Source organism: Alligator sinensis, unplaced genomic scaffold, assembly GCF_000455745.1.
Source record: "Alligator sinensis unplaced genomic scaffold, ASM45574v1 scaffold857_2, whole genome shotgun sequence".
Taxonomy (NCBI): Eukaryota; Metazoa; Chordata; order Crocodylia; family Alligatoridae; genus Alligator; species Alligator sinensis.
The window spans coordinates 823,887-848,540 of NW_005842261.1; the positions used below are offsets into that span (position 1 = coordinate 823,887).

At 45.3% G+C, this 24,654-nt stretch overlaps 1 long non-coding RNA gene across 1 annotated transcript; it reads left to right on the forward strand.

Annotated features, from left to right (window-relative positions):
• Positions 1-41: 41 nt before the first annotated feature.
• LOC112550940 lies at positions 42-24,630 on the forward strand. The gene is made up of 4 exons (XR_003095027.1): positions 42-253; positions 14,059-14,178; positions 16,848-16,989; positions 22,953-24,630. It is a non-coding gene; the product is annotated as an uncharacterized LOC112550940 (long non-coding RNA).
• The last annotated feature ends 24 nt before the right edge of the window (positions 24,631-24,654 follow it).

Here is a 24,654-nt window from a genome sequence, read left to right on the forward strand (position 1 = left end):
CCTCCCCATCTCTTTCCCCTCCCACCCTTCCCCAAAGACTTACCTGCTGGGAGGGGACTGGGGGCAGAGCATGTGCATGCACATATGCACACATGCTCAGCCCCTCCAAATAATTTTTTCTCCCTCTGCCTATGGATACGGGGGACTGAGACTGAGATGGACTGTCAGAGGCTCCACGATTGACCAGTCGATCGCGATCCACTGATTGGTGACTACTGCTCTAGGAGATAGTTCGAGGATTAAAGCCATGCAGGTACTGCCTCTCCTCCACCCTGCTCCCCCACTCTCTTCTGAGGCAGCAGGATCTTGGTGTGGAGATAACTGGTCACCCTGCTCCCCACACCTGCCCACCTCTTGTGCACCAAGGTTAGAAAGGGTTAACTGAGACAGCTGTGCTTCATGCATATTGGCTTGTTTGGTTTTCTTCTATTGATTGCAATTGCCCAGAGCTGTGCCTGTAACAAACTGCCTTAAATTATTGCAATAATAATAAGCACGCTTTGGTAAATAATGCATGAGATGTATGTAAGCCTATATTCATTAGAAAGAAAGAGCGCGCAGTGCATGGTAATCAGTTGGGCTTCGTGAGTCTGATTGAGATTTAGTAGCTGCCAGTGACCTGGCATGAATCAGAATTTGGTTTCTTGCAAGCTTCCAACACCTAGAAGTATAGACAAGCTACTTTTCACGTTCATGAATTTTGTACGAGATGTTTCAAATGCCTTGAAGGTTCATAGAATAATACAGCTTGGGTGGAAGCGCAATCATGGCCGGTCTCCAACCAGTATAATACTGAGACATCACAATTGATAGTATTTAATATATCCTAATGGCAACAAAACACACAATGGGTAACTAGTCTCTCAGAGAGAACATTAAGTGAGTTAATGGACTGGATGTTAGAAGCCCTTGTTTTCAAAATGCAAATGAAGAAATGCTTAGGTTTCCATTTGTCTTCCAAGAAGCAAAAATGCAGTGGAGTAGCATGTTTTTTTAAGTGAAACTCCTTCCCAAAGAAGTGCAGGATAACAGATCCATGGGCTTGGCTCCACAGCTGGGAAGGATTAGGCAAGGGCTCCCACAGAGCCTTATGGGTTAGGTATGCAAATTGCTAGGTAAATTAGATAGGCAGGATTATTTTTCCCACCCAGGGGAATCCTTTTTAAACTACTTTGATAAAAGTCACTCCAGATTTACAGAGGTAAGAACTGGAAGCAATAGCAGAAGGATTGAGAGTCTTAGAGCAGACTTACAGCTGGGAATGACAATGGGTAATTGCATTTCATTGTGATTTCCAGCAGGTGAGTATCCATGACTGTACAGGGGCATCTTTTCTCCGTTATGACTTCACCCTATAGTCTAAACAACTTGCTCTTTCTCACCAGGTGCGAGGGGATCTTATATTGATTTTCCTTTTATTTTTTTAAAGTGAAATTAGCACCAGTGTCAAGTATCAGCCTGACAGTGGAGGCTTTCTGCTTAGCCCTGAAAGAGTGACAATAGGGACAATGGCAGTGAAGGTTCATGCCAGCCAACACCACTTGGGTGTCTCAACCCTGAAGGAAACCATGTTGTAAGAGCAAGTGAGGTTTGTTCTCTGTAGGCCACTTGCTGCTGGGCATAATTGCTGTGATCCGGACTTTCATTCAGGCCTTCCACTTGCTCTTCCCAGGATTAGAAGTGGAAAATGCCAAAGTCCAATGGATAGTGCCTGTTTTCCCAGTATGTTCAGACTGAGTGGGAATGAGACAGACAGAGCCTCTAATGAGAGACATCATTCTCTTTTACAGACCTAAGTTTGGGAGCAGAGGTATAAATGCCAGTGTATGGGGCCGTGGCACCTGGCCCACTGGGTTCCCCACGGGTCCAGAAATTTGGGGGTGTGGGAGCACAGCAGCGGTAAATGTCACAACTTCAAGAGCCACTTCCAGAGCCAGTGCTCCCCCACCACCAAATTTCCAAACCCATGGTGAGTCCTTTGGGCTGGATGACATGGCCCCACAGGCCAGATTCAACTCTGGGTCAGAGGTTGAGCACCACTGATTTAAACCAAACCTAAAGGGGGGTTGCAAGAGGATGGAGCTGGACTGTTCTCAGTGGTGGCAGATGACAGAAGAAGGAGCAACCGTCTCAAGTTTTAGCAAGGGAAGTTTCGGTTGAATATTAGAGAAAACTTTCTCTCTTGGAGGGTGGTGAAGCACTGGGACAGGTTATCTAGAGAGGTGGTGGCATCTCCATCCTTGGAGGTTTTTAAGGCCTGGTTCAACAAAGCCCTGGCTGGGATGATCTAGGTGGGGATGGTCCTGCTTTGAGTAGGGTGTTGGACTAGATGACCTGTGGAGGTGCCTGGCAACCCTAATTTTCTATGATTCTAAAGTTTGGAGATTTATGCCTAAAAACAATCAGTGATCACCACAAAATTTACTCTGAGTCCAATTATGCTAAGGGCTTACTATGTTGGGGGAGAGTTAGATACAAGATAAAAACAGTGCAGCTACTTTTCTTCCTAGAAGTATCAAGAAGAGTCGCACGTCAAACTCAGTGGTATCTGCTGCAGTGTTACGACATGTATGATTTTGCTTGCTGGGTTTTCTCCAGTATCAATACTCTTGATTTCCTCTAGGGTAATTAAAGAAATAAATCTACAGCTGCCTGGCATCACATGGAGCAGAACTCCCGCGAAAAATGATGATCCTAGTCATTTTGTACTGTTGTTCGGCCATCATTTTTATGTACTGCACGCTGCATCATCTATCCGAGAACAAAGCAGGGGGGAGACAAACATTAAATCTCAATTTGGCCCATTGAGGTTGGAGATGAAAGTGAGAAATGGGGACAGGCAGATCAAATGACTATGAGGCATCTAGACGAAGATAGATGGGGAAATAACATTATACAAACTGCCTAGATCCTGCTTCTATTGTCCTATGAATGCTACTTGCCTTGAAGACACTCCCAGGGACTGCAGCAATTCAAAGGCTGAGATCCTGACCCCACCAAGGCCACCTTTGAAGTGGCGTCTTGTGCAGCTGGGATAACCTTCAGTCCTGGCTGCTTCTTGAATGGTGTGCTCTCACAACAGGTGCAGTAGAGGTGAGGGTAGTGAGTGAGGGAGACCCACAGGGAAGACCATAGCAGTGATGGCAGTGTAATAACCTGTGTGAAGCAAGCTGATCCTCTCAGCCTGCTTCTTGCTGCAGGCTTTACAAAAAAGCCATTATTGTATCTGCCGCTTATGTTGCCATCCCCTGTCCCACAGCTTTGCTGTTGCACCTCACACTTGAGCGTCCCCAGCAATATTTTAATTCCTCCCTTCCCAGCCCTTCACTCTAGCTCAACAGGCAGCACCTGCAGCTACTCTAGTCATGGGATCTTTGCATGCATCTCATCCCTGAGCATCTCAGCTCCAGCTTGTTGCAGTCCTCAGCCAATACCCCTCCTTCCTAACTCCAGCCTGGGTTTCCCATGAGTGGTGGCTGGGCTCAGTTGCACCAAATGGTGTGGTCATTTTATGATGCAGCCAATTGTTCCCCATAAGGGTGATGATTACAGACTATCAAGCTCATTGTCCTTGGTAACCTGAGCTGGCATTTGAACTAAGGCCTCTGAAGGTGAAAGGCTAATACACTTGCCTCCCTCTGTGCCACTGAGCCCCCTTTGCTTTGTTAAGGTGATGTACGAAGTTTGCAAAATCGCTGCTACAAGCTGTAAATGATGCATGAAATGAGAAATCCCAGCTTAGTGCGCAGAGAGAATACAGGCAGGCTGATCACTGCCGGGCTATTTGCTCTATAATATGCAGCTAACATACTGCAAGAAAAGCTAGCAAAGTCCTAGACAAAAGAAAAGGAGAATCATAAAGGAATTGAAAAGCTTGTGAAGTTCAATTATGACCTGGAATTTAATTCCGATGGGTTTGGTTGGATTTATTTTTCTTCCCCCCTCAGCCGCTTTCACCCCAGGCAAAATCCTTCTCTTAAGTTGGTTTCTCTAAGGGCTCAGGACAGCATGTAGTGGTATTAGCCACAGAAAGGCCTTTTTATTCATAGAAAGCCCCACTGATACCATAGAGCCTTATACAGATTATTTCTGGGTGACATCGTAAGGCTAGAAGTGAAAGGGGCTTTTGGTGTCTGTGAAGCTTAAAAATCCAGGGTGCAGAGGACAGAGAGAGGGAATTAAAGCCCATAAATAGTTTGGGACTAAGGACATAGAGGGGGAGATGAGGAATACTTCCCTTTAAAACAGATCAGACTTAACTGCTTTCCAGTATATTTCCTGCTTATAAAAACTCGCTGGGGGGTGTTTCGAGGTAACCGAGGAGGAAGTTTCCAGAGGGTTTTCTACAATGGGATGGATTTGACATGGCTTAATGGAAACATTGAGTATCACCTTCACCCTATCCTGAATCCAGCAGCCCCCTTCCAAACTCTGCTCAGGCCCGTTGCGGTAGAGCTTCCACATCTGGAGACAGAGTATAAGTTTCATAGTTTCATAGAGTGCAAGGCCAGGAGGGACTATTAGATCATCGAGCCTGACCTCCTGGCTATCGCAAGTTAAATCATGGTTTTGTCAGATGCGTGCGAGTCCCCTCCTAGCCTCCGGTGACTGCTTGTCCTCTCGTGAAGCCCGCGTTGCACTTGGCACCGTTCACCGGCTCTGCTCAAGGGGAAACCCAAATCTGAAAGGGCTGGGAACGCTGCCAGCTCAACGGCGAGGTGCGCTGCGAAAGCTGTGTGTGGGCCTACAACTCGAATAGCAGAAGGTTTGCAGGGCTGGCAGAAGTGCACTGCGTGTGAGAAGTTCCCCTGGCACCCGCCTGGGTCCAAGCCTGCCCCTTGGACTCGCTGGTGTGGATGGCCCCTTGTCTTCATGAGCTCAACATGGCTCTCACCCGCAAAAAGGAAGCCCAAAGCACAATCTGCCCTCAACCCTGGTTATTTCCCATTCCCTAAGTCTCTTCATCAAGGAGACCCAGGACTGCTTGACGGCAGCCGACTCCACTGCATACTTCTTACTGATGGGGATGGAAACTGGCAGGAATACCACAGTCCCGTGGCATGAATCACTACTGGCATCAACCACCGGAGCAAAGGAGATGCTCTCCCATCACTTCATCGTTTCCTTTCTAGTGAGCCTGAGCACTTCAGCGTAAGCGTGTCAGCCTCAGGAGAGGCCTTGCAAGTTATTCCTTCCTGGGCTCGGTACATGTACCCTGTGAGAGAAATTTGGGAACCTGGAATGTTTTAGTAGGGACCTCCATTTGGGAAACAGGACATAGAGAATGATCTTACTTTGTGGGCAGGCTCTAAGCTTGGGAGCCTGGTATAACTGTACCCATTGCCTCCCTCTCATAGACCCTGTGTAGAGGTAACAGGAGGCCGGACGAGGGGTAAAGGTTACTCCTGCTGCCACTTCTTCCCTCCCGTGGGGATTGCTCATGCATTCCCCCACTCATGCCTGCTCACCCAGAGCAAGCCAAAAATATGGCAGTGAAGCCATTCTGGGGGTGTCCCTCGTGGCTGCTCTCAGGTCTTCAGAGTGGTGGTGAAGCGCACCCCTCCAGAGAGGTCGGATCCCCGCTGTTCAGGGTTTGGTGTGTGCAAGGAGGAGGGGGTGGATGGCAGGTCCTCAAGAGCATCTCTCCCTGAGGGAGCCTTGGAAATGGTACAGAGAATTAGACAGATCCTTGGGGACAGGTGAGCATCAGTGCGATGGGGTGCCCTTGCACATGCCGTCAATCCGAAGTGATTTTCTGGCCCTTGGTCCTGTCATGTCTGAGCACCTCCCGATTTTATCGTGTTAAACCAGTGCTACCGGAAGAAGACATACAAAAAGCTAGAACTCTTGGTTCCAAAATGATCCCTTTTATTAGACCAATGGGAAAATGGCAAGAAAACTGTCCTTTTCTGCAAGCTTGCGGTATCAAAGTCCCTTCGTCAGGCTCTGGGAAAAGTGTAGATGGTACAAGATGGTAGAAAGTCCCCATAGGTAGGAAACAAACTTCACTTTTGCACCGAGGGACCTGAAGATGGAAGGCTGTCCCTCTGAAAAACACACTTGTCTAGACGACGGGCTCAGTCTCCCAAAGCAAGTGATGGAAGGCCCCATCCCGCAAGTCACTTAATGTCAGTCTGAACTTGGAAGTGGGGAAATGCAACATTAGCAGAAAGTGCCAGTTGAAGTGGGGTCTCCTGCACGTCCTCTCCCTCTCTAATGTCTAGGATTTTGGTAGCTAGAAGAGTCTAAATAGTTAAAAACTTGGAGAAAATCTGAGGATGCAGGTCGACATCCCAACCTCTTTGAAGTCGGTAGTAAAGCTCCCAGGATTTCACCTGCGGTGCTGACTTTAGCTTCAAGGTGACGGTCGGAGGCAAGTGTGTGCCCAGGGGCTGCCGAGAGCCCACTGCCAGAAAATTAAAACAACCTCTGAGCCTTCCCTCTTGCCCTCCCTCCCATAATGAACAGTGATGGAGACCTCCTGCTGCAGGCTGGGCATTGGCTTTATTAGAGGAAGAGGCTGGATTTGAATTTAAATGAACCAGAGGGCATCTGTCAGCTAATTTGAGGCAGGCCAGGAAAGCATTAGAGCTATGAGTTTGTTAAGGTTTAATTGCTGACTGTCCCCGGTGAGGTGGGAAGAGCATGTTAATCACATTGAAGGGAGGAGGAGGTTTGCTTCAGCCATGGCAGGGGTGGTGTCCAGGCTCCCAGGGAAGGAACGAGGGAGCCTGCTGCAGCCTGATGGCATTTGCCCCTGCAGGGAATTGGCCTGGAGATACAGAGCCTTGTTGGAGCTGCTGCCTAGGCTAGCACGCTGCTGGGCTATCTTAGGCCTTACGACTGATGCTGAGCCCCTGGTGCCTGCAGAGAGAGCCGTCCTCTTGCTGCTGTGTCTGGGCAGTGAGTATTGCAGCTCCCCGACCAGGGGCTAGCTGTTATTCAGAGCATGAGAGAGAGGACTGGGCCCACTCACCCTGAAGATGGACAAAGAAGGAGACTAGGGCTAGGGACAGAAGGTGCACATAAACTGGTATAACTAATTGGAAACCAGTTCAAATCTGTAACATAACAGAAGTTCAGTGCACGTAAACCGCTTTCAAAATGGCCCAAGGATAAACCTGGATGGATGTAGTATCAGACTACATCTACAAACTGATTTAGGTTAAATTGGTTTACTGAACTTCTGTCTCAGATCCAGGACACCTGGTGGGGAAAAGGGATGAGACAGAGAGGCCAGAAGGCTAAAGGAAAGGGGAAGGGACATTTTGGTGACCAACATCCTCAGCTTGAAGCTCCCTTCCTGACAAACTCCTACCACAAGCACTGCTCTGTTGATATTCTTGCAGGAAGGAGGACTTGTTCTCCCCTGAAAAATTTGGTTTCCTCCCCAGGGAAGGGAAGCACAGGCTGTGTAATGTGGGGGTGTTGAATGATCTCAGCATGTGGCAGGGGATAGCGGGGTCTTCTCCTGGGCTAACTCATCCGTTTGTCCACGGTTGTGTCTGGTGTGCCTGTCACCTAAGTATCTGGGCAGCCATATAGTTATTTAGCTAAATTTTCAGCAGGCTCAAGGCAAGCTCCATTTCCATGCATCCATCTATTTGAAGTGATTTTTTATGAGCAGATCCAATAAAGTGTTACAGAAACATTTCCGCAACACTAACTTTACAATTCCACACAGGATCTCTCGCCCGGGCATACCAGCTCCAACTCACCAGCTGACTTGCAAAAAACAAAGACAGCAGCTGACAAAGAAGGCAGCAGGTTAACCTCTGTATCCAAAGAAGTGTTTTCTCATTTGACTGGCTGTGTTCACAACGCTCAATCTGCGTATGTCTTCGGTGTGCAGCTCAAGCAATAAAGCTGGCTTGCATGCATAAATGACTGCTTGGACATGATAGAGGAGTTCACGTTTACTTTTGCCTGGCCTGACAGTTGTGTGTTTTTAAGTCGGCACAAAATGTAATTCAAGGCTGGAAACATGACTTCTTCAAACACATTTGATTCAATCTTAATATCTTCAAATGCATTTTATTTCTAAGCAGGTTTTATTTTCTTGGGTTCGTGTAAGTCCATTTCAGTAAGACCGGCTTTCAGCTCTTTGTACCCCTGCAGTTCTGACCTCCCTTCAACTCCGTAATAAGGGAGAGGACCAAATTAGTTGTCAAGATTGTAAAAGGTCCGGATGCCACAGTAGATTTTTTTCCTCCCTGTTCCTGTATTATTGTTCACGAGCAAATAGGATGTTGCCTCTACACAAAAAAAAGATAAAAAAAGAGGATTTCTAACCCTTTCACCCTTGCAGGAGGGGTAAAATGGAAATGGAGGGGGGATGGGGGGGAGTGAAGCTGACAAAGAAATACCACTGCAGGAACTAGAAATAAAAATCTTTGTGAAGATGTCAGATGCAGCCAGCTCCCCCCAGGGGAGTGTCTTAAAGTTTATATTTCTAGTAGCGATGGTTGCTTCTCAAGATCTTTGGACATTTTTTTTCCTAATGCTAAGCACCATAAAGTCAGAGCCTACCATGGAGTCATACCTGAGCCTCTTGAGTATTAAACATATAGGCTGGAAAACTCATTTTCTTGGCAGTATTTTCCCCTTTGAAAAAAGATCTATACCAGTTAATAGAGATGGAACTACTCTAAAAGCCTGCAGAAGCAGTGACTTAGGATTTTTCTATAGGTTTCATGAAGCATCTTACAGAATTTAATAGCGCGATGATGGCCATTTTCTCAGATTCTGTAAGACAGTTGGAATGAAAACTACAGAAAAACAATCATTCACTTTCAAATTCAGGAGGTTTTTCTATAGGGGTCCAGCACTGTGCAGAAGCAAGAAATGCATGGGAGAATAAGGCAATCCTACAGGATCTGAAAATTATGCAGTCTGTCTTTTTTGGTTCACACTGAGGTTCAGGCTGCAGTTCTGGTTGGTTCGTAGGGAATCTTTGCAAGTGCTCCAGGGTGCGGGGTTGCTTTAATTAAAGTGGCTTCCAAGAGCCGCTCCAATTAAAGTGCACACAGCATCTTGTGTATTCAGCATCCTGTGCTTCAAAATGGCATCGGGGTGCTTTAACTAAAGCTTGTTCAGCCCCCCCCCGCCACCACTTTGAACCGCAGGTACACTGAATACATGTGACATGAAGGCGCTTTATTAGAACATGTCATAGCAAGTGTTGGGCATGTGTATAGGTAACCTTATTTAAACAAATTTCTCCATTCCTCCCTTGCCTGCTGCTCCTGCCTTCTCTGCTCTTCCTCCTACGCTCACTGTACTATTATATTATCACTTCCCTCAGCTTTTAACAGGCCACGGCCCTCATGCTATCCTGCTGCCACCCTGACTTTGTAATTCTGTTCCCGCATCTTGCACAAGACATCTTGCAGCCCTATTGTAGCTGGTGAGATCAGTGTCCTGCTGGGCTGCTGCCTAGGTTTGCCAACCCTCCAGGATTGCCCTGGAGTCTCCAGGAATTGGGTATAAATCTCTAGGACACTGCTGAAAGTCACCTGGGAGATAAGTGATAGGGCATTCATTAGAATAAATATTAAATGTTGAATCCGATTGATACAGTAGTCCGGTGGGTTTTTCAAATGTAATAATAATGTGCATTTGCCTTCCTGACATAACATCTACGCACCATAATCCGTAACTGATATAGGCAAGCATGCGGGCACATTTGCGTTGTGTGTCGTGGGCTTGTTGGCATTTTGGAAACCTCCTGGAATAGATTCAAACAGAGTTGGCAACTCTACTGCTACCTGACCATTCACCTTCAGTTCCTCTCCACAAGCTTATTTCCTAAAATGGTGATGGCTAAAACCTAGCATATCTGGAGTTTCCATTGGCATGGAGGCCCCGGGGGTCTGCGACCAATGAGCCAGGAGTGTCCTTCTTTTTTTGTGGATGCACCTTTGCAGCTGCAATAAATCACAGGCCTAAATATACCACAGACCAGAAGAGAGTAGTAGCTAAAACTGGGTGAAGGTTTTTCACAGGCCTAATTTTCTCTAGAATGGCTCCCCTATCCTTACTGGCGATCTGGCCAGCTAATTGAGAGAGTTCAGAAGGATCCAGGTGTAGGTGCAATCTCAGTTCAAACAAGCAAATATAAGGTATATAATCTCAGTATACATTTGGGTGAGCTAGTGCTTGCATCGCAAGTCTTCAGTCAGCTCGAAATCAGATGTAAACCAGGGCTGAACCTGTCTTCCCAGACAGGGTTAAATGCCCAGCTCTGCACCCCATGCAAGGCTTGCTAAAGTACAGGCAGGAAATTGTTCCGACTGGTGACTGATGTCAAAAAAGAGCAGCGAGGAAAGTCAACGTCAAATGTGCCTCAAAGCGAAGATTCAGACACTTTTTTCTGCGTGTAGCAATATCTCCGGTGAACAGCTGAGCTATGCATTTTTAACTGAAAGGAAAATTACAGACAAATCTTTTGCTTTTGTTATTGAACATAATGGTATGTGTAGATCTCACCAAATTGGATAATCAGCTGCCCACACTGCTTCTGTTTCCCGTTGCTCACTCAAATAATGAATTTTGAGGATGCAAATAATATCCCAAGGGCTCCTTGGGATAAGGCTAAAATACAGATTTAATTACTCTGTTGATGAATACATTAATAAGGGGAAAGACTTTTCTGTACGGCAACGTCCACATGTATTTTTTGGTGTTGCCCTAATTAAGCGAAGTGGATCTCTGTAGTTAATGCAGGCTGTTGTTCTGTTTAATGGAAGTGCCTCCTTTGAGACAAACTGGAAGGAAACTACAAGCTACTCAGCCAAAACACCCTGGGGGGAAAAAGAGGAGGCCCCTTTAAATGAGTATCAGAAAAAAAAATCTTTCAGGCAATGTACCAAGTTCTAGCTTCGGGAGATTAGGATAGCCTGACGGCTAGGGTGCTAATGGAAGTAAAGACACTGAGTATAGATCCAAGATGACAGTAGGACAGGCAGTTTCCAGATGAACTTCAGCCTGAAGAGGAAGAAATGCCATCTTCAAGGGTCATCACATCTCAAGGGGTTTATAGAAAATCCCCATCTAGCAATACCAGGATGCTTTGGACAGAGGAATGCCCCAAATACGACGTGTGGAAAATAAGAACCAGAGGGATCCTTTTGACCTCTGCGTGCACACAGTTGCTGGCCCTTGAAGCCCCAAAATAAACCCCCAGGTGTCCAAGTAAAAAACGTGAGCCTAGAGTGGGTGCCCTGTGTTTCTCGTCGGGCTGTGCAGAGGCGAGGGCTGAATGAAAGGTTAGGCTGCGACTGAATAAATAAAAGAGCCTCTTCTGGGACAGAGGCTGCCACTTGGTTTGTGTCTCCATACAGTTATCGGAGTGCCGTCCTTTTGGTGTATTTTTGATAAGTTCTCATTTTCTGTCTCAGTCCTAAATCAATTAAATAAAACACATGTCTACAAGGACCTCTTAGGCCTGCAGGTCAAGGGTCAGAGAACCTGTGAGACATGGTTAAATGACTGATTGAAATCAATTTGCAATGACTGACTCCGCATGCCCTGCCCAGGGTCCTCATAGGTGGCGTGGGAGTTTCCAAGCCTTTCCTTTAAATGCATTTTCCTCCAGAGCACCCAGGCATCCTTAATGGCTCATCTGAGTTTTTGGCATAAGTTGACTTGTAATATAAGCAACTGTCTGCCAGTCTGCCTGCCCATAGGCACTCTGCAAATATGAGTTTATCTTTAAGTGTATTGAATTCCCCCATTAAACACTCTCTAGGTAGAAGGACATAAATTAAAATCAAATTATGCAATCTGCTGCCTCTTTAAGCAGATACCCTTCCACACAGTGGATAACTAAACCCCTATCACATGAGACTGAAGCTTAAGGAGAGATGCAGGTCCTCACAGCAGGCCCTGAAGGTCAACCAACTCTGGCACCATATGCATCATGCATGGTTGGGTCAGATTTTGAACAGAGCTGCATCAACCACTATTCCAATTATGTAACCTGAGCATTCATGCTGGGGAAAGCTGGTGGTTTCAGGTGACAGGTGCTGGATCAAACAGCAGAGGAGATGGTATGCAATTCCCTTCCGAGCCAAGATAAATTATTTACGTTTCTGGTCATTCTGTCAAGTGCCTGATGTAGTTTGGAGTGTGTTTTCCGTTATCTGGAACAATCTCACTTGTAGCCTGATGTTGCAGGTAAAGATACCTTTAAAAAGTCATTACAGCCAGGAGCCTGGGGCATTATGGCAGACTGGCTGAAGTGTCTTGCTACAGCTCTGGGATCATAAATAAGGAGGCATGTCCTGGACTTTTGTTCGGCTGTAAATGGGCCCCTGATCATTCAGGCTGGAGGGGTGCAGGAAGCTGATGATGCAGGGAGCTGGGGAGTGGTGCATGTGATGCTAGCCACAGCACTCCCCTGTGCACTTTGGACTCCCTTACTCCCACAGGCAGCCTCCTATGGTTGATTTTGTGAAACCGGTCTGCCTTAAACCTGCCAGTGCAACGGGCTGTTAAACTGGGGTGGACTTTTGACAATAGGCAGGGAAGGGACCCCATAAAAATGGAAATGGGATACCTTCCCCCCCCCATTTATATGTAGAGACTGCAGAATAGCTACTCTTCTCTATCTAAAGCTTGACCCCATGTCTTGAAATCAGAGCTGTCCACCTCTGGTCTCCTACATCATCTCCTCAGATAAAAATCACTGGAATCGCTGGCCAATGTATTGATGGTACAAGAAACAAGAATTAAAACGGAGCTCGTTAGTCCACTGTTGTTGTCCCTGCAGTGGTTACAAGTCAGTCGAGCTTCTTTGCATGTTACTGCAGCTTCCCCAGCTGGGTATAGCACAAGCTTGGGTAGCACAAGTCTGGGATGCTATGTTGACTTTCTGCTCCCAGACCATTTTGCCTCCTGTATGGCTGCATAATCAGGATTTTTTTTTTCCATGGAGAAGGTGACTTGGACTGACCCATTTCTAAAGAAGCAATTACTTTTTTAATTGGCTTGGGAAAAAAAATCTTACTTGACATAGTTTCAGCCAATTCTAGTTTTAGTGAAGAAATATCACTGTAATAATTCAGGCTGCCTTTAATATTGATTGCTTTAGATTATGCTCAAAGCCCCTAAATCCAAATTCCACCACGCTTGTGAGAAGTTTGGATCTGGCATTTGGCCCACAGAGAATTTGAGTGGATTAAAAGCGGAGCAAAAATTATGAGCCATATTATCTCCTCAGGAAGTTTATATGAGCAGCCCTTGAATGCAACCTCACAAAGTTTCTTCTGAGTCCTTTCAAAAGTGGAACAGTGTTTACATTGCCTGCAAACCACTGATGGACAAAGAAGCAGGTCCCCCCAGCTGTGGATAATTTTCTGGAGAGACTGAACCATCTATGTGCCTATCAAGGCCTTTTCTTTCCTTTTGCAGCAGGCTCTGAGACCCCATGCTACTCCTTCTGACCCCTGACAACCCACCTTCACTGGAGTGCATTTTTGGGAAGACTTATACAGGCAGCCTCCTATGCTTGATTTTGTGAAATTGCTCTAGCATTGAATGCCTCTACTAGGGCTGTGCAAAATGGCACCGTTTTGCTTCATTGAAACAGTGAGGCTGTTTCGATGCTGTTTTGACATTTTGCTAGATCGCCTGGGGCCGGGAAGTCAGCCCAGCTGGGTTGACTTCCCATCTCCCACCTGATTTAGTGCTGGGGATGGGAAGTCAGCCCAGCTGGACTGACTTCCATCCCCAATGCTATGGTCGAAACGTTTCGACTTTCGAAACATTTTGACTAGCCTTGTTTTGTTTTGAGGCTGTTTCGAAGCCTTTGGTTTCATTTTGATTTTGCTGTTTCGACCTCGAAATGAGTTGAAACAGTGTTGAAATGAAACGGCCAGTGAAATTTTGCACATCCCTAGCCTCTATTGTGTTCACCCACCATCTGCTCTCAAGGCTTGTCACCTGTATCTTAGATCAGGGAAAATAGGGGGTCACTGAAACTCAATGGGAGTCAAATGGGAGCACCTTAAGACAATGACTTGGCTAAGACCCAGTTTTTTTTTAACTTCTTTGCAGAGAGCTGAGGTTGGTAACAGTGGAAAGTCCCCAGAAGCAGGACAACATTGTCAGAGACTTAAGAGGGTGAAACTCAGAAGAAGGACCCCTGGAGACAGAGGAGCCTTGGCAGGAGAGAGGGTAATGTTTCTATAGGAGAAGTGATATTCTTTGAATGCAGAAGCAGCCAAGATCAGAGGAGGCTGCCTCAAGGACAGAGTGAGAGTGAGAGCAGACTTCATTGTCCACAAGAAGCCATGAAGGAAAAGGAGCTGGGCAGATATCCTTCCACAGGCCTGGGGAGTTAGTACCATGGAGGAAGCGGCCTTTCTACATTTAATGGGAAAAGCCATGTGCGCATCTTCCCTCCACCCATAAGAAATGTCTTCAGGCGTTTGACCTTTTGTAGCCCTTACTGGTGCATTCATCAGGCTCATGACATTTTGGGATGTGGGATTGGACTACATAACTATTGAAGTTCCTTTTCTAACCCTATGCTTCTATCTCTCTGGTTTCAGTGACTGGTTGCCCACTTCTTTGAGAACGTAACTCCCTGCTTAGGACCTGTTTAGGACCTTTGGGCTCCATGGATGGTCTAAACCCATTCAATACCTTCTCAAAGAAGAGAAGTACAACTTTCTGCCTCTACTCCCTTCCCTTCTTCCTTCCCTCCCATTCCTCTTCTGTAACCCAGAGTCATCTGTATGAATGCTGCTTCCTGCTAAGTATATGCTTGCTCAACTTTAAAGGGGTCATAGCACCAAAATTAGATTGCTCCAGGAGGTGATGAAATCTTCTCAGTGCTGTTTATTGCACTGTAAGACTCCTCTAATTGCAGACGGGTGAGATTTCAGCTGAGGAGCACTGATTGAAAAGTGTGGCTAAAGAATGCTGTTTTCTCGGGGGTGGATCAACAGGGGGTCAGGGAAAAACAATCCAGTGTCTCTCTTTTCCTTGGCCCAATTTTTCATGGGGAACATCTACTTTTTATGATTTGCTGACTCAGAAATAAGGAAGTGGTGACTGGATCTGAACTTTCCCAAAATGTTTCTTGGATCCAGGATTCTGCTCTCCATTGTCACTTTTGGTTTATCCGTGCTATGCATTTCCTTAGGGCAGAGGTAGGCAAGCCCTGGCACGGGTGCCAGAATGTGGCATATGAAGGCATTTTGCTTGGCACATGTGCCTTGGGGTGGATGGCAGGGAAAGGATCAGCGCTACATGGCCACAACAAGGATCAGGTCCCTCACGGCTCCTCCACCATCTGCCCTGGCACATCAGCATCTTACAAATCAAGGTTGTGGGTGTTTTTGACATTCTGCCCCAAAACGTTGCCTACCCCTGACTTCGGGCATGAGGCAGGGCCAGTAGTAAGCTACGACCAGGGGTACAGAAGTACCATGTGAGAGGGTCCTAGAAGAGCTACCCCTACTGTACTTTTGCCCAGCTGTGTATGTTCTAATAGATTTACATGTTCCCCTGAAGCACCCAACTTTTATGACTTTCAAAGCCACCCAGGGGACCAGGGGCCTGTTCCAACATGACAAACCCTATCAGTGTCTCATTTCTACTTACTTACATACTGAGAAGCCATCCTCACCACGTGGGGGAATCGAGGACCTGGGTTCCTTGCTTCATGCTTGGCAGTTCTGCCTTATGGTAGAAACGAGAGTGACTTTTCTGTTTTTACAGGTAAAACACCCAATACATTTCTGCTTGGAATAGCTAAAAACATTGCTCACTTATATAGCGTGTCTAAATTGCCCAGGCTTACCTTAAATCAAATCCTCCATTCTCTTTAAACCAAGTCCTCCTGTTACGATAATTATCTGTGAAGCTTGCCGTCCAGAATCTGGCCTAGGAGAAATCCACCCCATACCAAATTGTGTACAGACGTCCTTCAGTGGCAAAGTCAGCCCTTTCTCAACTCCACGCACAGTTGCAAAGAAGTTGCTTTGTTACATTTTATGAGAATTCCCAGCTCTTGAGATGACATTTCCAGTGGTATTAACACTCCTGGAAACTGAAGCTAATCAAATTATCAGAATCTTAACCATATAACATAATGGCTTCTCTTGGGTAAAGACATTTGCAGTATCAAATGCCACAGGTGCATAAATAAAGTATTATCAGAAATATGTTGAGGGCTGGCCGTGGGAGCCGAGGGGGGTGTGTGTGTGTGTGTGTGTGTGTGTGTGTGTGTGCGTGCGCTCGCGCGTGTGCGTATAGTTAAAAGAGATTTGCTCTCAGAATTGTTCACTAAATACTTGCTGAAAACTGTCCTGATTTGAATCCTGCCTGTACTCATATAGTCACTGCACTGTAGCGTGTTTGGGGAACTCGTAAACAATTGATAACCTAACAGTCCATAGAGTTACATCGGTGTAATAGTAGGTGCTAAGTGAGATGAGAATCTGGCCCAACTTGCTGAATTTCTTGCTGTCATGCAGCACACATGGTAGTCTTATTTGACCTTATAAAAGTCTATTTGAGGGAATTTCTCTGTAAATATTTAATCTAGAATCCCATGTTGATTCAACACTCTACCCATTTTTGAGCATAAGCCAATCAGTTTTCTTCCTTCTGTTTTCAGAGTCCAGATACTCTAACTTGGCGGATTTTTGAGAGGGTTCCCAAGTAGTCATTTGGTCTCTGTTCAAAATACTTGTCTACTGTGCTATGTAACAGAGCAGCTTCCAGACATATAGTCTAGTCCAGCGGCTTCCTTGGCCCATCAGAAGTCCCTCATTTTTTTTTCTTTCCATTTTCATTGTTATTTCTGCGTTTTATTATTATTACAACATTGCTAGGGTGAGAAACCTGGAGAAGACACAGGAAATCGTGAATGATTGCTTATGTCGTAATATGGAATAGTGGAGAACTGCAACAATCATGGAGTGAATAAAGAACGTGCTGATTGGAACAGGATGAAAATTCTCCGCTGGATTCAAGGTTAGTTCTTTTCAACAACTATCTATAAGCACGGTCTACTTCCTAGACATGGACACCCCTGCATAATTGTCTCTGCGTGCAGTACTGCATGGAGATGGAGGATGGCAAAGATCCTGATACAAACCTGGACTTCACAACAGTGTCAGAAGAAAGCTCAGTCAAATAGTGATTGACAGAGAAATAAGAACAGGAGGTTTTAAAGAACAAAATTCTGGGCTCTCTACAGCAGTGTGAGATGACGATTCCCGACTTTGGGAATCCAGCATGCTAACTCCTGAAGGGGATTGAACATCTGTCGAGCATTTGTGACCTCCCACCAGCTTCAGCAGCCCAGTGTCTGAACAGGAAAGTGGAACGCACAACCGTCGGAAAATGAGACAGATCAGATTAATTTCATTGCTTGTGATGAGTAAAAAGTTGAAAGAAAAAACCCCCAAAGACTCCCAAACCCCCAAACCAGTCAACAGATAATTTTACCTGGTAGTATGCTTATTTTTTTCATTAGGTTTTTAGATGGCCTGCAAAATTTCAGGCTGATTGATTTCCTGAGGCAAAAACAGACAAACAAACCAAAAAAATAATCACACAAATCAGGTAATTGGCTAATCTGCTATTTGTTTGAATGCTGAATTGCTCAACTGAGCTTTAAAATTTGCTCGTTAGTGCATGTAAATGGATGTACTCCCAATATCTGCAGATGTTCGTATGAATTTAAATGTTGCCTTTTTTGTTGGTTATCAGCGTGTTATTAATAGCACTGGTAAGTAATTAAATATTGATATATATCATTTTTATTTTGACACTGCCCTTTGAAATGCTAAGTGATTGTTGAGGTTAAACAACTGTATGGCAGAAACTGTATCTATTATGCACTTGTCAGATCTCAACAGAAGTGCTTTTAATAACAGTTTGTTATTTGATTCACAAAGAATTGCAAATAGATGCAGTTTCTAGAAACGAGCCCTTATTTTTATGGTTCCTGATCATTTTAAGATATCTGACAGTGCTGCAAAAAAGATGTCCGTTAGCTACGTTCAGAAGAGCTCAAGCACCTGTAAACAAAGCAAGACTCTTCATCTTAGATTTAAAAAGGAAGCATCAGGAAGATCCCTGGACATCAGTGAATGGGAAGTTATTTGTATTTAAAGGACAGGACCGTACATTACTAGAGCTTTTTTAGATCTCTACACTCTTTACAAACCTTTACGACCGGAATGACCTCTAACATCTTGTAATCAGGTTTATTCAGGGGTGGAACACAGCAGCTGTTTAGCGATACACGCTTCTATTACAGGTTAGGAAAGGATGGGAAGAAGACTTCTGTACCCACCTGAAATTGCAGGGGAATGTCATTGTGACAGATGGAGTGTAATTACCTTGCTTGGAGCTAGGCCAGGACAAATTGCAAGGAAGGTGAAGTTTGCTGCATGTGCTCCTTCTGGATGTTGGAGAGACCAGCATGACAGTTGTGAAACACCTGGCAGTGCTTTAGAAGTGCAAAAAATTATCGAATGTTAAATAAAACATCAGGCGATTGTTGGGAAACATGCCTTTATTAAGATATAACAGTCAATTGCATAGTTGTTAAAGAGCTATAACTATGCATTAAATAATCAGTTCAGCTGGTATTTATTTAATATAATCGCAGCCTATTAAACTGAATTAAGTACAGCGTTAAGCATTGCTGGGACAGACAGTTAAAAATGTTGCCAGGAATGTCTTACGTTGCCTCAAACCTTTTGTCAAAAACTTCCACAGAAAATCTCTGAAAAATTGTCCCTCATTTAATGAGGGAAGCACCATCTGGTTCAGGTCAAGTAAAAAAAAAAAAAAAAGCAGCTTCACCCTAATCCAAAGCCCAACCCAAAGTACACCATTTTTTTTTTAATCCAAAAATGTGTCTCACTATTTGAAAACATTCCCTTTTAAGAATTTTGTGTAATATTTTTTAACCCTTTATACTTCCCCAGATCTCTGTTGCCTTGCAATCTGTGCAGTCATTTTTACCACTGCAAAATGTATATAAAATGTTACTAGCTCAGAGTTGCCATGATTGGGCTGGTGTCCAAAATGGAAGGACCAAATCCAAGGCGCGGGTTGAGTCTTGGCAATGCTGTATCCAAAGGCCCAAGTTTGAGGAAGATTCAGATAAACATGCAAACAACAATCTGTCCCTCCTGTTACTTCCCTTCCCCACTCTACAAGTACTTCTGCTTTGTCTGTTTCAGAAAAAAAATGACCTTTTGGTGACAATAGACACTAGGGCTATGCAAAATGGCACTGTTACATTTCGCCTTGAGTTTCGACAGTTCCACAGAACAGCGTTCCGATCCAAATTTAATTTCGAGTTGAAACAGCTGCTTCATTCCATTTTGTTGAAACAGAAAGGCTGTTTCGATGGTGTTTCAGCCTTTTGCTGGGGATGGGAAGTCAGCCCAGCTGTACTGACTTCCCATCCCCAGCATTAGATTGCGCCAGGGGCAGGAGGCAGCCCAGCTAGGCTGCTTCCCCATCCCTGGAACTAGATCAAGCGGGGGGTGGGCTGGGCTGGGCTGCCTCACTGCCCCCGGTGTGATCTAGCGCTGGGGATGGGGATCTAGCGTGGGAGATGGGGAGTCAACCCAGCTGGGCTGACTTCCCATCCCCAGCCTATGGTTGAAATGTTTTGACTTTTGAAACATTTTGACTAGCCTTGCTTTGTTTTGAGACTGTTTCAACTGCCTTTGTTTCATTCCGATTTTGCTGTTTCGACCTTGAAATTGGTCAAAATAGTGTCGAAATGAAATGGCCAGCAAAATTTCGCACAGCCCTACTAAACAGCACCAATAGGTGTGGTAGAATTGGCACTGAATCTGGTTTAACTATAGATGTGGGCAAATGTTGCCCTGAACAATACTGTAGTCAAATACAAGACAGTTGGTGTATACACAAAGTGGCAGTGAAGTACCTACTGGTAACTGTTTTTACATACCTTCTCCTGTTTATTTCTGTATATGGACATGGTTGTTTTGGCTTAACCTTATTTTATTCCAGTTTAGTGTGAGCCCCCCCCCCGCGCGGTTGATTTAAGTCAAATCAAAATCAGATTTTTTTTTCCCAAAATAAGTCCGTCCATGCTCAGACTTGCACTGAAATAACATGAAGTGTGAATTTCAACTGTGCAGATCTGCCCTAGCGTATGTTGTGCCTGAATGCCAAGGCTTTGTGTAGCATTTTATATTTTAGGTATTTTATGCATCTCATGTCTGCTTATCCTTTGGCTTCAGGATGGTAATACCTAATCTCCATTCCTAGCTGTTGAGAGGAGAGGAGACTGGATCACATTTTATTTCAATCCCAGGACAGTCTCCCCCCAGGCAAAAGTGTCCATGAGGTGCACATGCATGTAGCGAGGGTGCCTCTTTTGCTCAACTCAGGCTTGAGCTTGCACCATTCAATTAATGGAAGCTTTTTCCATTGTCTTGAATGGGAGCTGAACCAAGCCTGTACTGAGCTAATCAGGCTGATTCAGGTTCCTGCCGAACCTCAGTGCACGTCCCTATTGAATGCTGCAGCCGCAGCCCCCCCTCCCATTCCCCTCCCTCTGGCTAATTAGCGTGCACATAACCCCCAGACAAAACCCCTGTGCACCTGCACTGCCATGGGAGCACAATGTAGGGCCAGCCAACAAAGCAGCATGGCAGGGACCCCAGCTCAGTGAATGCCTTGCTATCCCTCGCAAACACAATGTTCAAAAAGGAGGAGGAGATTCACTTGCCTGGACTTTTCAGTGCTGGAGAGAATGGGCAGAGTCCACAAAAGGGACTTAAAAAGGAGAGAGACAGAAGGAACAAGGCAAGTGCAGGGAGGGAAGAGGAGGAGGAGGGAGGGCCTTCCAGGTTGTTTAATGCGTTTTGCCCTCCAGAGCTCCTTAGTCTACATCTCAAAAGCCGTCAGTGACATCAAGTTGATTGTTTTTGCTGCAGCTATTAAAACTAGCGGCTAAAGAATCAAACGCTACCGTCTTCAGCACAGAACCTTCTTGTTAGCAGGACAAAATGAGCCTGAATCATGCAGGCCATAAAAGGGCCCTTTTTGGCTTTGAGGTGATGATGAATGATTCCTTAGTGGTGACAGGTTGTTTTTTCTTTCCTTGGGAGGACTTTGGCGATGCGCTCGCTCAGCTTCGCTTTTGAGTTTATACCTCTGGGCACGTTTCACCCAGCAGTGACTGCATTTGACAGGACTTGAAATGATTCATTTGATAAATACCATTGCTATTCTATTAAGGGCAGAATTAAATAATATACATTACGGAAGGAAAAACGGTGCAGGAGTTGTCATTGTTTTGGGCCAGGGCTAGCTGAAATTCTCTGTAGCTTCTATTGCACAGATGTTTGTGCAGAAAAGCATGCATCTGCCTTTGCTATAAGAAGTCACATTTCAAAGCGTTTCTCATGCTAGGCCACTAGATGCAGGCTATGACATTAGCCTATTCAATTCTAGTCAGCCCAGCAGCCCCGTGCCAAAGGCAAATGGCTGCTGATCATCATTCAAAATCCCCTCCATCCCTTCATAAGGCCCATGGTTTGATAATCTGGATTGCCATTGCTCCCCCCCCTTCTCCCCCATGATGATCTCTATTTTATAGATGAGAAAATGGAGGCAGTAAGGTCAAATGACTTGCATAGTTATAGAGAGGTTAAGTGTTCATGGTAGTAGCAGAATTCTGGAGATCCTGATTTCCAGGCCCAGTATTCAGGATACTAGATCACGCAATGATTTATTATTGTTATCGGGATTTCTACTAGAGCTCATAGGGCCCAGGGCTCTTAAAATCAGGGCTTCGTTGTGCAGGGTGCTGCAGGAAAGAAACCACTATCAATGCAAAGGAAAATACTATCCCTTTTCCAGATAAAGTTCTCAGGGCTCAATACATTTTTGGCACTTAGATACGCGGGTAACGAAGGCCCTATCGGAAAGAGAGAGGTCAGAACACCAGAGCAACTTCTGGGGGTTGGTGGAAAGAGCTACCTTTTCCATGTTTCTCTTAAACAGTTCAGGACTCAATCTCTAAATGGAAAACATGACTTTCTGGGGAAGAACCATATTGGCACTTACCACCAGCCAGAAACAAAACAGTCAAGGAGGCAACTGGAAGCCTGAGAAGCCACAGGCTGGAGCGAGTCCTTTCATCTTAAAGCAAAACCCACATTGTTGCATCCCAGATCTCATCCCTTATGACACTTAGATTCGCTCTGCAATCTTTTCCTAGCAACCGTTGCTGAAAAGAGACAGCCTCCTTTTTTCAATGTACTGGGGCTTAAGATCACAGGCAGCAGTAGTTGGGCTGCTGATGGACAGATTTTGTTCATTGGGAAGAAGAATAGGAGGCCAATCCCAGTGGATGTTTTTTCATTTGCAATTTTATGAAGCCATAAACCACCCCCCCCAGGAATAGGGACAGCCAGAAAATAAGAATTCTGCTTAACAAAAAGTCCAGATTTCAATCTGCTTTTTACTTCAGGACCAGAACAATAATTAAACCTTTCAAAATGCATGAGTGTTGTTGTCTTCAAGAATATGGAGGGTCCCAATAGCTAGGGTGTTCCCCTTGGATGCAGCGTATCTGAACTATCCAGACCTTCTAGGTCAACAAATTGGGTGAAAATGCCCTTGGAAATGTGGCAGTTCCTGGTAGTTTTGATTTTGGTTGGGATGCAACACAGCCTAGGGTTAGAAAGTTAGAATACCAACCCTGACTGCCACTGCATGTCCCTACAGTGATGCAAATGTGTTGCCATGCCGGCTGAAAAATCCCCTGCTGTTTATGATTCTGAAGGCTAAGGAAAGCTTGCCAGCCATTTTCAAGAGTATAGACTTTCTGCCAGGCCTTGAGTAGCTAGATCAGCTCTCAGATTTCCACTCACTTCCTCTGGTTTCATAGATATAGGCACATATATATATTTTTTTTTTCCCCACAGAGACAGCTAAAACTAAATCAAAGGTTCTGGTGACGTTTGAAGACATCTCCAACATGTTCAACAAAGAAATTGATCTCCAGGAAGGAGATCTGGAATAGAAATAGCCATTTTTTCTTATTTGAAAACTGGTTTTCGGACCTCCTTGCTCCTGAAGGGTGCATAGCTCCAGACTCTGCCAGTGCCTCTTCCACGCGGACCATGGGACTGCGATTTTTGCTGAAATGTGATCATCACCACCAGACTTGGGAATGTTTTTTCTTCTGTTTCCCTATGTTGTCAAAGCATTTTAATGCTGATTGAATCAATCATCCTCAAGGGTACTGGAGTTGTCCTTCTCACTAATAGGGTAACTAGGGCAGGACAACTGGAGCAGCAGCCCTGGGTGAATATTGGGGGGAGACGGTGGAAAAACGACAGCCACCCAGAAGGCACTTCTGCCCCAGTGTATTGCCACTGCTCCAAATGCCCAGCTGCCCTATTATGCTCTGCCACCCAGTCTTTGGCCCCTTTGCTGAGATGGTGAGGATGGCATGAACACATTACTGATTGTGAGGGTGTCTCTTTGTGAAACAGATGTCTGTTCCAGGGGAAAGGGACTGAAATTCATTCAGCAAACCACCATTACCAGTTGGTTCATGGCCAGGTTTATTAAGTACACTGGGGGTTATAACTGTAATAGGTTATCTTACACCCAAATCCCAGGGAAATCAGTGAAAATCCCTGTTTTTATCAGTGTGTGGAACCCAAGTCTGAAATGGACAGTTGGAACAGGCCCATCTCTTCTTTTCCTTTTATTAATAAGTTTGTGGCCAGTAAGATAATTGCCTGTTAATCCCCAAGCAGTGGCGGACCACGTTAATCAGAGTTAGCGAAGGGAGAGGAAAGCGTTTCTTGCATGGTAGATAGAACGTTATCTCCTTGCTAACCTGCTTCATGATTTTAATGACTTTTTTTCTTCCCATCAGCAGATTGCCATCTGCTGTTGAGCACGAGATCACAGCTCTGTTTGTCTAAATCACCTGGGTGCTGCAGTTGATAAAATGTCAGTGGGAAAAGAAATGCAATAAGGTTTTTAAGCATGAGCATCCCTTGTGAGTCACGGGAATCATAAAGCCCCAAACCTTGCAGTTTTCCAGCTGTGGCATATTGGCAGCTCCTCGGTTTGTAAACTGAACGGCATTGCAAATAGAGATAAGGGCAGAGGAATTGCCACAGGGAGACAAATCTCTGGTCCATTCAGTCAGATGATCAGTCTCTGGATGTAGTGGGTTTGCAACTATTTTGACTTGCAAATAGAGCATTTTGGTCAAGTGTACCTTTGAAATTCAAGGTGAGCTTGAAATCTGCTTCCCCAGGAAAGCAAAACTTGCCAGCTGGAGTTGATGTGGCCTGACCATACACCTAGGGGGCTGGGATTCCCTGGCTTCTAAATTTGGATTCAGTGTCGTTCTTGTAGAGAATTAGCCCCAGTTCAGTCTTGGGTAGCTGGTACACTGCATTCAAACCAGCTTAGATAGGCCTATTTGTTACACGGGGGTAACTGTGGGGCTGGGCCCACAAAGAAACTGTTAGACTCCTCTGTTATTAGAAGGGGCTATTAAGTGTTAACTACTTGGGGCAATTAGGGTGAAAACAGGGACAGGAGTACAGGTCAAAGATCAATAATGAGTCGGGGGGGGGGGGGGGTAGGAACAAGAGGGCC